We start from the raw sequence: 13,042 nt of genomic DNA on the forward strand, positions 1-13,042 counted from the left end.
AGTATATGCCAAGTTTCCAATGAATTATATAAAAAGTACTTTGTGCAAAGGTTAATTCCTGATTCCTCCACTTCTTCAGCAGTCATTCCTTCCTCAATCTCTTGTAATTTGAACCTTCCTCACACTTTTCCATTAACACCAATGACTTCTTATTGGCCCAACCCAATGACTTTTCAGTCCTCTCTGAGGCTTTTGTCACTACTGACCATCCCCTCTTTATTTATATGCTCTTTTCTCTTGCTTCCAAAGATGTCACAGTGTTTTGGTTCTGTCTTACCCTCCTTAACCACTCTGTCTCCTTTGCTGATTCTCCATCCTCTGTTCAACCTATTAAGAAGTATATTCCATTGAGTTCTGACTCTCTTTTCTTCTCTCTTCAATACTGCCTCTTGTGGTCATCTCATTCACCCCAATGTCTTCAACCATCCTGTCTATGTGGATGATTCCCAAGTCTCTTTCTTTTCATCTCTGATCTTCATCTCTTCATCTCTTCATTCTCAGTCCTCTTCAGAGCTCTAGACCCATAATCTCCAAACTGACCATGGGACATCCTGTGCATCCAGATATCTCACCATTATCTCAAACTCTGTGTGTCCAAAACAAACTTCCAGGTTGGAGATGGGCTAATCAGGCCTAGAATGGCTTTCTTGAATTCATATACTCAGGATAAGAACCTAAGTCCCCTGGATCCCAACCCATTGGCCCTTTTTGCTCCACCATTCTGCTCCAACTTTCAGAGTGGAGTTCTGGAATCTATTCCCTATGCCTATTACCTCAAAGCCAAACTCATCACCTGGCCTTCAAGGTTCTTCTACCATGAAAGCCCACATTTTGGGTTTCCAACAACTCTGGGAAAGCCAAGAGAGCCCTTTGATCTTGCTGCCTTCAGATAAAAAAATATCTTTGTAGACTACACATGTCTCTGGCCAGACTCTGTTGGTATTGGGATGTTATCAACTTTTTTGTTTATACTGGCAATTCTATGACTTTTCTGGTTTCCCCCTTTCCTAGTGCCCAGGGATTATGGCTGATTTTTGTACAGTTCTGGTCTAGAAAAAAATCCCTTATTGTTTATTTAATTGGATAGTTCCTGATCATTATTGGGTTTTTGTTGAAATAGGTATGTGAGAGCTGGATTGTCTTCCTCCCTCCAGACAGCCATCTTGGCCAGAGGTCTCTCACTGGTCATTTCTATTGCCTGCTATGCTATTCTCTGTGACAATTACTGTCCTTTACTTCTAAATCCCAAGTTTCAACTCATTTCTCCTAGAAAGTTCTACTTAAATGGCATTTCCCTATACTTGTGGGCCCTTTCTGCATCTAGAGGACTATTCTCTTTGCCCCACATGAATGAGCATCCTTATTCAGTTGCTTTGTGAGGGTCACGTAGCTGTAGCCGTTTGTGCCTATCTGGGCATAGGTTTAAGGGTAGAAGGTTAAGAGACTCATTGTCCACTGGCCCTCACCTTTTTATGTGGGTTTTGCTGTTTAGGATCAAATACCCCTTTTCTGTTCCCACCAGCAGTTCATAATTCCTAGTGATTCCTCTAGGTACTACTTTGGTAAACAGCTTCCTCTACACACATGTGAAAGGAAGTAGGGAATGATGTGATTGAGGCAAAACCCAGTCATGGCCTCATTGGCTCAGCGCCCTAAGTAGGATTAAAAATAAACATACCTAGTCTGTTGAGTCTTCTGTCTCTCTCTATGCTGATCCCACTCATTATCTTTATTTTTTAATATTTCACCCTCCTATTCCCTTGCTTTCAAATAAGATCACATACATACTTCCAACCTAGTTACAACTTAGAAGAGAAAGTTGGCTTTAAAGTACTATTCAAATAGCAAATAAACCACTTAAAAGAGTAGATAAACTTTAGTTTAAACATAGATTCTCCCTCTGAGAAAAAAGCAGAAGAGGGTGAAGCTAATGGCAATATCTACTCTAATCCTCTTGCAGAAGTAAGCTCAGTAACAATTGAACCCATCTCCTCTTGTGACAGTTTCATGACTGGACACATATCTACTTGCAGCATTAACTTGTCCCACTGTCTGCAATAGCTAGAAGACAGGTGATTAATACCTCAGTCCAAGGCTCTAGTCTCCCACCTGAATGTCTATTCTTTTTATGTGTTCACCTCAATCATTCATCTCTGCATCTCCTTTAAACTCTCCATCTCTACGCAAGACTTCTATGAGTCTGTGGGAGAAAACAATGCTGTTAGTTCATGATTAGATCTCCCAGAAACACACTCAACTAAGAATTAGTACCCAAAACCCATTATAGTTATAAAGTCAATTTCCTATATGTTGTGATGGGATCTTATATTGGAGGAGACCTTTGAGGTCATTGGGAGGCAGGATGCTATAGTGGAAAGAAGACTATATCTGAAGGCACAGGATTTGGATTCTAATTTTAACTTATACCACTTTGTGATGTTACCTAAACCACCAAATATACTTGAGCCTCGGTTTTCAAATCTATAAAATACGGAGGTTGGTATGGCTAGCTTCTGAGGTCCTTTCCAGCTCTCAAGCAAAGCACTATTCTATGACCTAAGTACTCTCCTCTTCATTTCATTGAAAGTACAAACTGAAGGCCAGGGAGATTAAGTGATTTGTTTGAGGTCTACCCAACAGTCACTGGAAGAACTGGGTTGAGAACCCAGGCCTCCTAATTTCTCAGTCCAGGATTCAATTCTATATGAACAGGCTGCTTGTTACCTTCCATATGTATACACATCATTCCTGTTCTTTTTATCCCCTGATATTTTCACTTGAAATTTGGAGGGAGGAAAATTCATGTGAGCATCTGGGCCCCAATCTGCTACTGTCCCTGGCTAGCTTCATTAATTTCTAAGATTTCCACCACCACTTTCTAAAGAACAATGACTCACCCAGAGCTACAGAGGCGTCACTGGCAAAGCTGATTAGAATCAATCGATTTGAGTCTTTTTGATCTATATAAATATTTCCTAAGCTCTTAATTTGTGAAAGGCTTGGCACTAAGTGCTGAAGATATGAGAATAACCATGAGCCCTTCCTTCAGGGCCAGAAGGGTGGTGTATAGAAAGGGATACAATATATAGATAGATAAACTAATATAAAATAATTTGAGGGGGAAGAAAGCACTAACAATTGGGAAAAAATGAGAAAAGGCATAAGGAGTAACACTTGAACTGAGCCTGGAAAGAAGCTAAGGATTTAAGAGGTAACACTGAAGAGAGAGTACATTCCAGTTGTAGGGAACAGCCCTTGCAGAGGGAGAGGAGAAATAGAATGCCACATCTGGGGGCATCTGATAGTCCAGTTTTGTTGGACCATACAGTGCATAAAGGGAAACAGTCGGAAATGCATGGGAAGACTAGATCCTAGTATCTTCCTCAGATATTCTAGGGTATTTCAGTTGTAAGCTATGACATTAAGGACCAAATAGAAACTAGCAATTAAAGTCTTAGTGCAGGGTGGGATCTCTATGGGATCATTTGTCAGATCATGGAGGGTTTTATTGTTGTTGTTGTTTTTATGGGTCAATGAAGGTTAAGTGACTTGCCCAGGGTCACACAGCTAGTAAGTGTCAAGCATCTGAGACCACATTTGAACTCAGGTCCTCCTGAATCCAAGGCTAGTGCTTTATCCACTGTGCCACCTAGCTGCCCCTCATGGAGGGTTTTAAATGTCAGAATGAAGACTTTATATTTTATCCCAGAACAAGTAGAAGAAGATGCCACCAAAGATTTTGGAGGAGGGAAGTGATATGATTAGAAGTATGGGGGCAGCTAGGTGGTGCAGTGGATAGAGCACCAGCCCTGGAGTCAGGAGTAACTGAGTTCAAATCCGGCCTCAGACACTTAACACTTACTAGTTGTGTGACCCTGGGCAAGTCACTTAACCCCAAGTGCCTCACTAAAAAAAAAAAAAAAAAGAAGTATGCTTTGGGTACATCAGTTTTACCACTTTGTGGATGGAGACTCAGATGCAAGGAGACCAATGTGGAGGCTATTACAATGGCACAGGAAAGAGACAATGGGTTCAGGGGCAGCTAGGTGGTGTAGTAGATAGAGCACCGGCCCTGGAGTCAGGAGTACCTGAGTTCAAATCTGGCCTCAGATACTTAACACTTACTAGCTGTGTGACCCTGGGCAAGTCACTTAACCCCAATTACCTCACTAAAAAAAAATAAACAATTTTTTTAAAAAAAGAGACAATGGGTTCCTGAACTAAGGCAATGGGCATATGAATGTAAAGAAGAGTTTGTATGTATGAGATGCTGTAGAAATAGAACTGATAAGTCTTGACAGCTGATTAGATTAGGGAAGGGAGGTTATAGAAAGTGAAGAGTAGAGGATGACACCAAGATCATGAACTTGGATGATGGGAAGGGTAGTTGTGCCCTGGTTAGAAAAAGAAATTAGGAAGAGGGGAAGTATTGTACAATGATCAACTGTGAATGATTTAGCTATTCTCAGCATTACACTGATCCAAACAATTCCAAAGCACTTAAGGATAAAAAATGCTATCCACCTACAGAGAAAGAACTGATGGAGTCTGAATGCAGATTGAAGCAGATTTTTTAAAATCATTATTATTTTCTTTCTTTTCTTTTACTTTATTAATCTTGTTTTGCTTGCTTTTTGGTATGCATTTTCTTTTGCAGTGTGGCTAGTATGGACATGTTTTGCTTGACTGCACAAGTATAATCTTTATCATATTGCTTGCCTTCTCAATGAGGGGAAAGAGGAGGGAAGGAGAAAATTTAGAACTCAAAATTTTAAAAAAGAATGTGAAAAATTTTCATTGATAAGTAATATGAGAATGTAATTTAAATGTAAATTTTTTAAAAAGAATGGAGGGAGGTCTCATGGGAGAAGATGATGAGTATCATTTGAAACATTTTGAGTTTGAGTTGGCTAGGTAATACTCAGGTCAAGTAGTCCAGCAGGTAGTTGGTAATGGAAGTTTCAGCTCTAGAAAGATGAAGATAAGCTATATAGATCCTCAAGAGTCATCTGGCTTTCATAACATTTCTCCCTTTCATTCATTAGTTTCTCAGTGTTTACAGTGAAAACCCACTTACACCACGGGTATGTATGTAAACCATGCTGTAGGGAAAAGGACCTGGGTTACCTTTAGGGAGAAGAGAAGGGAGAACCCATCCCTCAGCAGGATCAAGTGCCCCAAACTTTCCATTCTCCCATCATACAGTAAGTATATTTTCCCAAAAGAAATGGAAACAACTCTTCTCTAGGTAAGGCAGCTGAGCATGTCAGTTCTCTTAGAGTTTCTGTTTCCAGGGTTCTCTTAACTCTGAGGAGACTGGTTTGTGGGGAAGGCTGGGAATACAAAAGACTAGATTTAATTCTAGTTACAGTTGTTTGTTCTGTGATCTTAGACAGCACGTCTGGATCTCCATTTAGACTGCTTCATATTAAACACCCCCCTAAGTACAGTATGGTACAATGGAATGAGCTTTGGGATCTTAGAGGCCATCTATTCGAACCCCTTCATTTTAAAGAGTAGGCCTAGAGGTTAAATGTCTTGCTCAAGGTCACGTAAGCAGGAAATGGCAAATATCATTTCTGAACCCAGGTCATGGGATCACAAAATTATAGATCCTGAGCTGGAAGGGACCTCAGGAGCAATCAATCCAACCATCTCATTTTACAGATGAGGTAAGTGAGGCTCAAGTATATTAAGTTACTTGTCTAAGGTCACAGAGAAAGTAAGCCACTGATATTCCATTAGCACTTGTAAGAGAAGCTAAAAGACCTCAGTCTAAGACTCAGCCCTGCCACTTAATACCTGTATGACCTGGGACAAGTAAGTCACTGGATCCCCCTGGGCTCAACTTTCTTCATTGATAAACTGATGGGATTGGCCAAGACTATGTCTGAGGCCCCGTTGAGGTCTAAACTGTGATCTTATGATCTGTATACTACAAAATCCTACCAAACTGGACTAGTTGTGGCCTCTACACATATCCAGGACATATCTACTTCCCCTGCCTCCAAATGCTAACACCTCAAGTTTTTAAGTCTCTCTTTCCTCACAACAGCCCTGTGAAGTACAAAGCACACATAAGAATATCCCCATTTTATAAAAGAAGCAACTGAGGTTCTGAGAGGTAAGTTGACTTGCCCAGAGGCAAATAGCAAATTTTTGACAAAGACAGGATTCAAACCTAGGTCTCCCAACTCCCAGGCCAGACCCATATCTACTATATCAGCTTGTCTCTTCATGTCTATGTCAGTATCTTTTCCATGGCCAAGGGTTCTTAACTTTTTGTGCATACTGGGCCCTTTGGAAAGTCTGGTGAAGCCTAGAGACCCCTTTTCAGAATCATGTTTTTAAATGAATGAAATAAATCTATAGGATTAGAAAGGAAACTAATTATATAAAAATTAAGTTATCAAAATTTTTTTCAGGGGGCAGCTAGATGGCGCAGTGGTTAAAGCGCTGGCCCTAGATTCAGGAGTACCTGAGTTCAAATCCAGCCTCAGACACTTAACACTTACTAGCTGTGTGACCCTGGGCAAGTCACTTAACCCCCATTGCCCCTCAAAAAAAAATTTTTTTTTCAAAGTTCTTGGACCTCAGGTTAAGAACTACTACCCATTTTCTAGTATTCTTCATATATCCCCACCAAGTCACAAAACTGTTAAAGATCAGTGACCACATATAACATTATAATCCTGAGCCCATAACAAATCATAGTTCATTGATGGTGCCTAGAAAATGCTTGCTGATTTAAAATATAGAGTGTGAGATTCCAGTTGGAGGGGAAACTAGAAGTCTTTTGAGGTTGGATATTCTTGTTTTTGCTTTTATGCTGTATCCAGTCCTTGCCATGAGAGTCCAGGAAGCAGTTCCTAGCAAAGTGGCCTGGACATCTTGGGCACTTGGTAAATGCTCATAGAACTGAACAGTTGAATATGCCCAATGGGCCAATGGCATATTAGACCAACCTCTTATCCCATATCAACAAGGGTCCCATAGGTTTAGAATCTGAGCCAATTCTCAAGCACCATTTTCTCTCTCTTCTCTCTCTATGAAACTTTAAAAAATAATAAAGATGATCCTAATTTTTGTGTTGTCTTTTTGTGTACAGAGTACTAGCAGATGGCAGCCGGAATTAGCAGAGCAGCCTTACAGATACATTAGGTACCAAACTATCTTACAAACAGCATACCCTGCCCAACATCCTCATCCCATTTCTTCCATCTCTCCCAGCTCCAAGAACACCCAATGAGAGCTTTCTGGGGTGTAGGGTTTTTTTGGGTAGAGGTCCAGAGAAATGCCTTCTTCCCAGAAGCCCCATCACAGAATCACAGAGTCTTAAAATTGGAAGAGACCTCAGAGAGCATCAAGATAATACTGGACTCCGGGGCAGCTAGATGGCTCAGTGGATAGAGCACCGGCCCTGGATTCAGGAGTACCTGAGTTCAAATCCGGCCTCAGACACTTAACACTTACTAGCTGTGTGACCCTGGGCAAGTCACTTAACCCCAATTGCCTTACTAAAAAACAAAACAAAACAAAACAAAAAAACCCAAAAAAAACCCAAACAAACAAACAAACAAAAAAAAAGATAATACTGGACTCAAATGAGAATTTCCCCATCACATCCATGATATAGGATTATCTAGCCTTTATATGATGTCCTCTGGTGAGGGAAAATTCACTGGTTCATCCCAGAATCTCTCTGGGAGAGAAGGAACTGCACTTCATGGGAAGACTATCTTGCTTTAGGAATGAGAGAAAGTCCCTCCTTTAAGCATAATTATCTTCTTGCTTGCCTTCCCGGGATTTGGAATGGGGAAGGGAGAGGGTGATCTCTGCAAAGCATGCTAGGTAAACCAATAGGAGACCAGGTCACAGGAACTATTCTTTAGAGTCCAAGACACTGCTATTCCCTTTCTCACCACCCCTCATCAGAGACAGACTGAGGTCAAGGAGGGAAACATGGCAGGGGCAAACCTCAGAGAGCTACTAAATCACATATTCTTGGGTTAGCTTCACGGACCCACCATCCTGATCTCTATAGGTTTTTTTTTTTTTCCTGAAGTGCAGTTTCCAGGGGCCACCATTGTTCTTGAGGATCAGTATGGTCTAATGGAAACAAATTCACTGGATTTGGTGCCAAGGAACCTGGACTTGAATCCAATCCCGGGTCTTCTATGGCATCATTTCATGGACTTGAACAAGGCACATACCTCTCTGAGCTTCAGTTTCTTTATCTATAAGATAAGGACGTTGGACTATGACTGATCCAACTCTATGTTCTATGATCCCATAACAAAACAAATATTAGGGAGGGCAGCTAGGTGTCACAGTGGATAAAGCACCGACCCTGGATTCAGGAGGACCTGAGTTTAAATCTGCCTTCAGACACATGACACTTACAAGCTGCATTACCATGGGCAAGTCACTTAACCCTCATTGTCCCACAAAAAAATATATTAGGGACATCCACTTACTATTGTCATTTCCCTTAAGGCTTGACTCCAAAGAAGATATATGCCCCTTCTTCTCTGCAGGGGTGGGAAACACTAGCTTTTTTGATAGTTGGTTAGTTCTTCAGAATTATTTTCCCCTATCTCTCCCTTCCTTCTTCTATAAGGATGGTTCTCTGGGAGGGCAAGGAACATGGGGACATTGGAAAATAGAGGTAATGTAAAAATAAAATTTAATAAAATATGTAATATGCAATAAAATGTATTTTGAAATGACATTATAAATTTGTCATCTAAGGCTTTATACAAACTTCTTATTATGTTATCCATCAGCCATGAACCATCCCTGGTTAAAGTTAGCTTTATGAATGAGTACCAACCCACTCTTAGACACCTAGCTATGTGACCCTGGGCATGTCACTTACCCTGTTTGCCTCAGTTTACTCATCTATAAAATGAACAGGAGAAGGAAATATCAAATCACTCTAGTGTCTTTACCAAGGGAACCCCAAATGGAGTTATGAAGAGTTGGACATAATTGAAAATGACTAAACAAAATGCTTTTACCTCTATATCTCACTGCCTTTCTAGGAGGCTCCTGGCATATACTGATAAATGTTTAGCAACTAGTTTTTTTTTTCTTCATAAGTCATGTTGTGAAAGAAGAATCAGAAAAAAGGGGAAAACCTCAAAAAAAAACAACAAAAAAAATGTAGAAACAGTATGGTTTAATCTACATCCAGAATCCACAGTTTTTTGGGTTTTTTTTTGTTTTTTTTTTCTGGAGAGCACTTTCCATCATGAGTTCTTTGGAATTATCTTGGATCATTCTATTGCTGAGAAAAGTCTATCACAGTTGATCATCACACAATGTTGTTGATATTGTATACAATGTTCTCCTGTAGCAACCACTTTTCTGAAAAAAAAATGTATACAGGAAACCATATTAACATTTTCTCTATTGCATTCTTAAGTCTAGACAATCAACAAATCAATTAAAAAAGCCCCGATTTGTAACATTTGTCTATTTCTGAAGTATAAATGTTCACACTGAAAATTTAACAACCAGCTTACTGATTAGAGCCAGCTTCAACATATCCCTGTCTCCTAGTAATGCTTTCATCAGAACTGACCTCCTAAAAGACCTCCTGAAACTTCATCATTCATCATTCCCTTGGCTTAAATTTTCCATCCCCTGTTAAAATAGAAGCTTCTTTAGGAAAAGTCTTTTCAGTCATTTATACCTCACTGCAAAAGAATTTGACAGCCCTTTTTCCTAAGAGTAGGATCTGATGAGGAACAGAGACAGAAAGCATGAGGACTTTGGACACTGAGCTGAAGGTACTGCCTTTATGGGAAAGGAGGATGAAGTATAAATACATTTTGCTAATTTTGCCTAGAGTTAGCATCATCTCCAGGTTACAAGTTCTTGAAGCTAGATGGCACAAAGTGGATAGAGTTTTGGACTCAGAGTAAAGAAGACCCCAAATTGAATCCTGTCTCAGGCACTTACTTGCTGTGTGACTTTGAGCAAGTCACTTTGTTTCTCTAAGTCTCAGTTTCCCCATCTGTAAAATGAGGATAATAATAATAATCTCATATGGTTGTTGTGATGCTCAAATAAATATATAATATATACAATGCTTTGAAAAACTTGAAAAAAGATTTATTATAATAATAATAATAATTATTATTATTATGGGACTGTCCACCCATGCATATGATAAATGTAATATACTTAATAAATAAAGATGAATGAATGAATGATTTACAACTTGGCCATGTTTACTTGCATAAAGATTGTAAATTCCTTGTTTTATCATTGTATTCCTGGCATCTAGTACAGGACCTTCCACATAGTAGGTGCTGGTTGACAGAAAATAAAATCTGACTTTCCATAGTACTTGAAAGGTTGCAAAGTGCTTTCCAAACTGAGGCTTAGAGAAACAAAGTGATTTGCCCAGAGTCACATAAGTAAGTGCCTGAGACAGGATTCACTTTGGGGGTCTTCTTTACTGTAAGTCCAAAGCTCATTTGATCCTCACGATGAGCCAATAAGATGCATACTCTTATCATTCCCATCTCATAGAAGAGGAAATGCATGCAAGTGTCTCTTCCTCATAGTCACACAACCAATTAATAAGTATTTGAGATAGTTTTCTGAACCCAGGTTTATGATTCTGTGAGCCTAGGGAATGAGATATTCTAGATGAATGAACTTTTCAAATACATGAAGCATCTTTTTTTTTTCCCAATGCAACAAACATTTATTTTATTTTTTCCAGTTACATGTAAGGGTAGTTTTCAACATTAATTTTCATAAGATTTAGAGTTCCAACTTTTTCTCTCTCCTTCCCTTTCCTCCCCCCTTCACAAGACAGCAACCAATCTGATGTAGGTTATATATGTACCACCCACAAGTGCTCTTTTTATCAATTCTTTCTATGGGAGTGGATAGTATGCTTCATCATTACTCCCTTGGAATTGTCTTGGATCATTGTATTGCATAGAGTAGTTAATTCATTCACATTTGCTCAAAGAACAATACTGTTGTCACTATATACAATGTCCTCCCAGTTCTGGTCACTTCACTATACATCAGTTCATATGAGTCTTTCCAGATTTTTCTGGGATCATCCTGTTTGTCATTTCCTATAGCACAATACCATTCCACTACAATCATATACCACAGTTCCTTTAGTAATTCCTCGATTGATAGACATTCCCTTGATTCCCAATTCTTAGCCACCACAAAGAGTTGCTAAAAATATTTTTGTACAATTTCTCTCCCTTTTCACTTTTTCACAGTTACCATTGTTAATTGTTTCCCTCCATCCTATTCCCTTCCCCATGGCATTTACTCTATTATCTATCTTCTTTCACCCTATCTCTCTACAAAAGGGATTTGCTTCTGTCAGTCCCCTCCCCAAATCTGCCCTCCTTTCTTTTAGGGTTAGATAGATTACTCCACCCAATTGGGTGTCTATGTTAATCTCTCCTTGAGCAGACTCTGATGAGGTTAAGGCCTTTGAGCCTATTCTGATAAGTATAAAGTTCATTTACTGCCCTGCTCCTCCCCCATCTCTTCCCGTACTCCATAAGCCTATTCCTGTTTCTTTCATGTGAGATTTTACCCCATGCTACCTCTGCCCTTCCCCCTCCCCCAGTGAATTCCTCTCACCCCTCAATTTTACCCTAAAGATGTCATCATGAGGCAGCTAGGTGACACAGTAGACAAAGCATCCACCCCAGAACCAGGGGGACCCCAGCCAAAACTCAGCCTTAGACATAAGACAGTCATTCACTGCACGACCCCAGGTATGTCCCCCAACTTGAATTTTTTAGGGTTTTCTAGGGTCTTGTATTTGAAAGTCAGATTTTCCATTCAGTTCAGGTCTTTTCATCACAAATACCTGATAGTCCTCTTTCATTGAAGTCCCATTTTTTCCTCTGAAAGATTATAATCAGTTTTGCTGGATATGTGATTCTTGGTTGTAATCCCAATTAATTTGTCCTCTGGAATATCATATTCCATGCCCTATGGTCCTTTAATGTAGGAGCTGCTAGATCTTGTGCTATCCTGACTGGGGCTCCACAGAACTTGAATTCTTCCTTTTTGGCAGCTTGCAATATTTTCTCCTTGACCTGGGAGCTCTGGAATTTTTCTATAATATTCCCAGGAGTTTTCCTTTTGGGATTTCATTCAGGAGGTGATAGGTGGATTCTTTCAATTTCTTTTTATCTTCTACTTCTAGAATATCAGGGCAATTTTCCCTGACAATTTCTTGGAAGTTTATGTCTAAGCTCTTTCCTTGATCATGGTTTTCAGGTAGACCAATAATTTTCAAATTATCTCTCCTGGTTCTATTTTCCAGGTCAGCACTTTTCCCAAGAATATATTTCACATTGCCCTCTAATTTTTATTCATTTGGATTTGCTTTACTGTGTCTTGGTTTCTGATAAAGTCACTAGCTTCCATTTGTTCAATCCTAATTCTTATGCAATTTTGTCAGAGAGCTCTTCCATTTGGCTTTTCAAGCTGTTGACTCTTTTCTCATGTCTTTCCTGTATCGCCCTCATTTCTCTTTCCATTTTTCCCCTACCTCTCTAATTTTATCTTCAAAGTCCTTTTTGAGTGCTTCTATGCCTGAGACCAATTCATATTTTTCTTGGAAGCTTTAGATATAGGGGCTCCGACATTGACATCTTCCTCTGAGGGTGCACCTCAATCTTCCTTGACACTAAAGAAACTTTCTATGCTCCTTACCTTTCTCTGTCTGCTCATCTTGCCTTTCTTTTACTTGACTTTTAGCTCCTTAAAGTGGGGAATTGTTTCTAGGCTGCAGTATCCCAAGCTTCAGGAAGTCCCAGGTGGTATGATTTAAGGAGGAGCAGGTTCTTCACTTGCCTGGACTGTTCCCTGGTCTGTAGATGACCCCAGACAAACTTGCTAATAAAGCAGTTTTGTGTGGTGTGGTTGTCAGTTCTGACAAGCCTGTGCCCCTTCCCCACCTGGGCCACTGCTATTCAAACCTACCTCCTGGTTCCTAGCAGGGGTGAAAAACCCAAATTCTGCCTCAGCACCAGCA

This window comes from Dromiciops gliroides, chromosome 3 (assembly GCF_019393635.1).
Source record: "Dromiciops gliroides isolate mDroGli1 chromosome 3, mDroGli1.pri, whole genome shotgun sequence".
Lineage (NCBI taxonomy): Eukaryota > Metazoa > Chordata > Mammalia > Microbiotheria > Microbiotheriidae > Dromiciops > Dromiciops gliroides.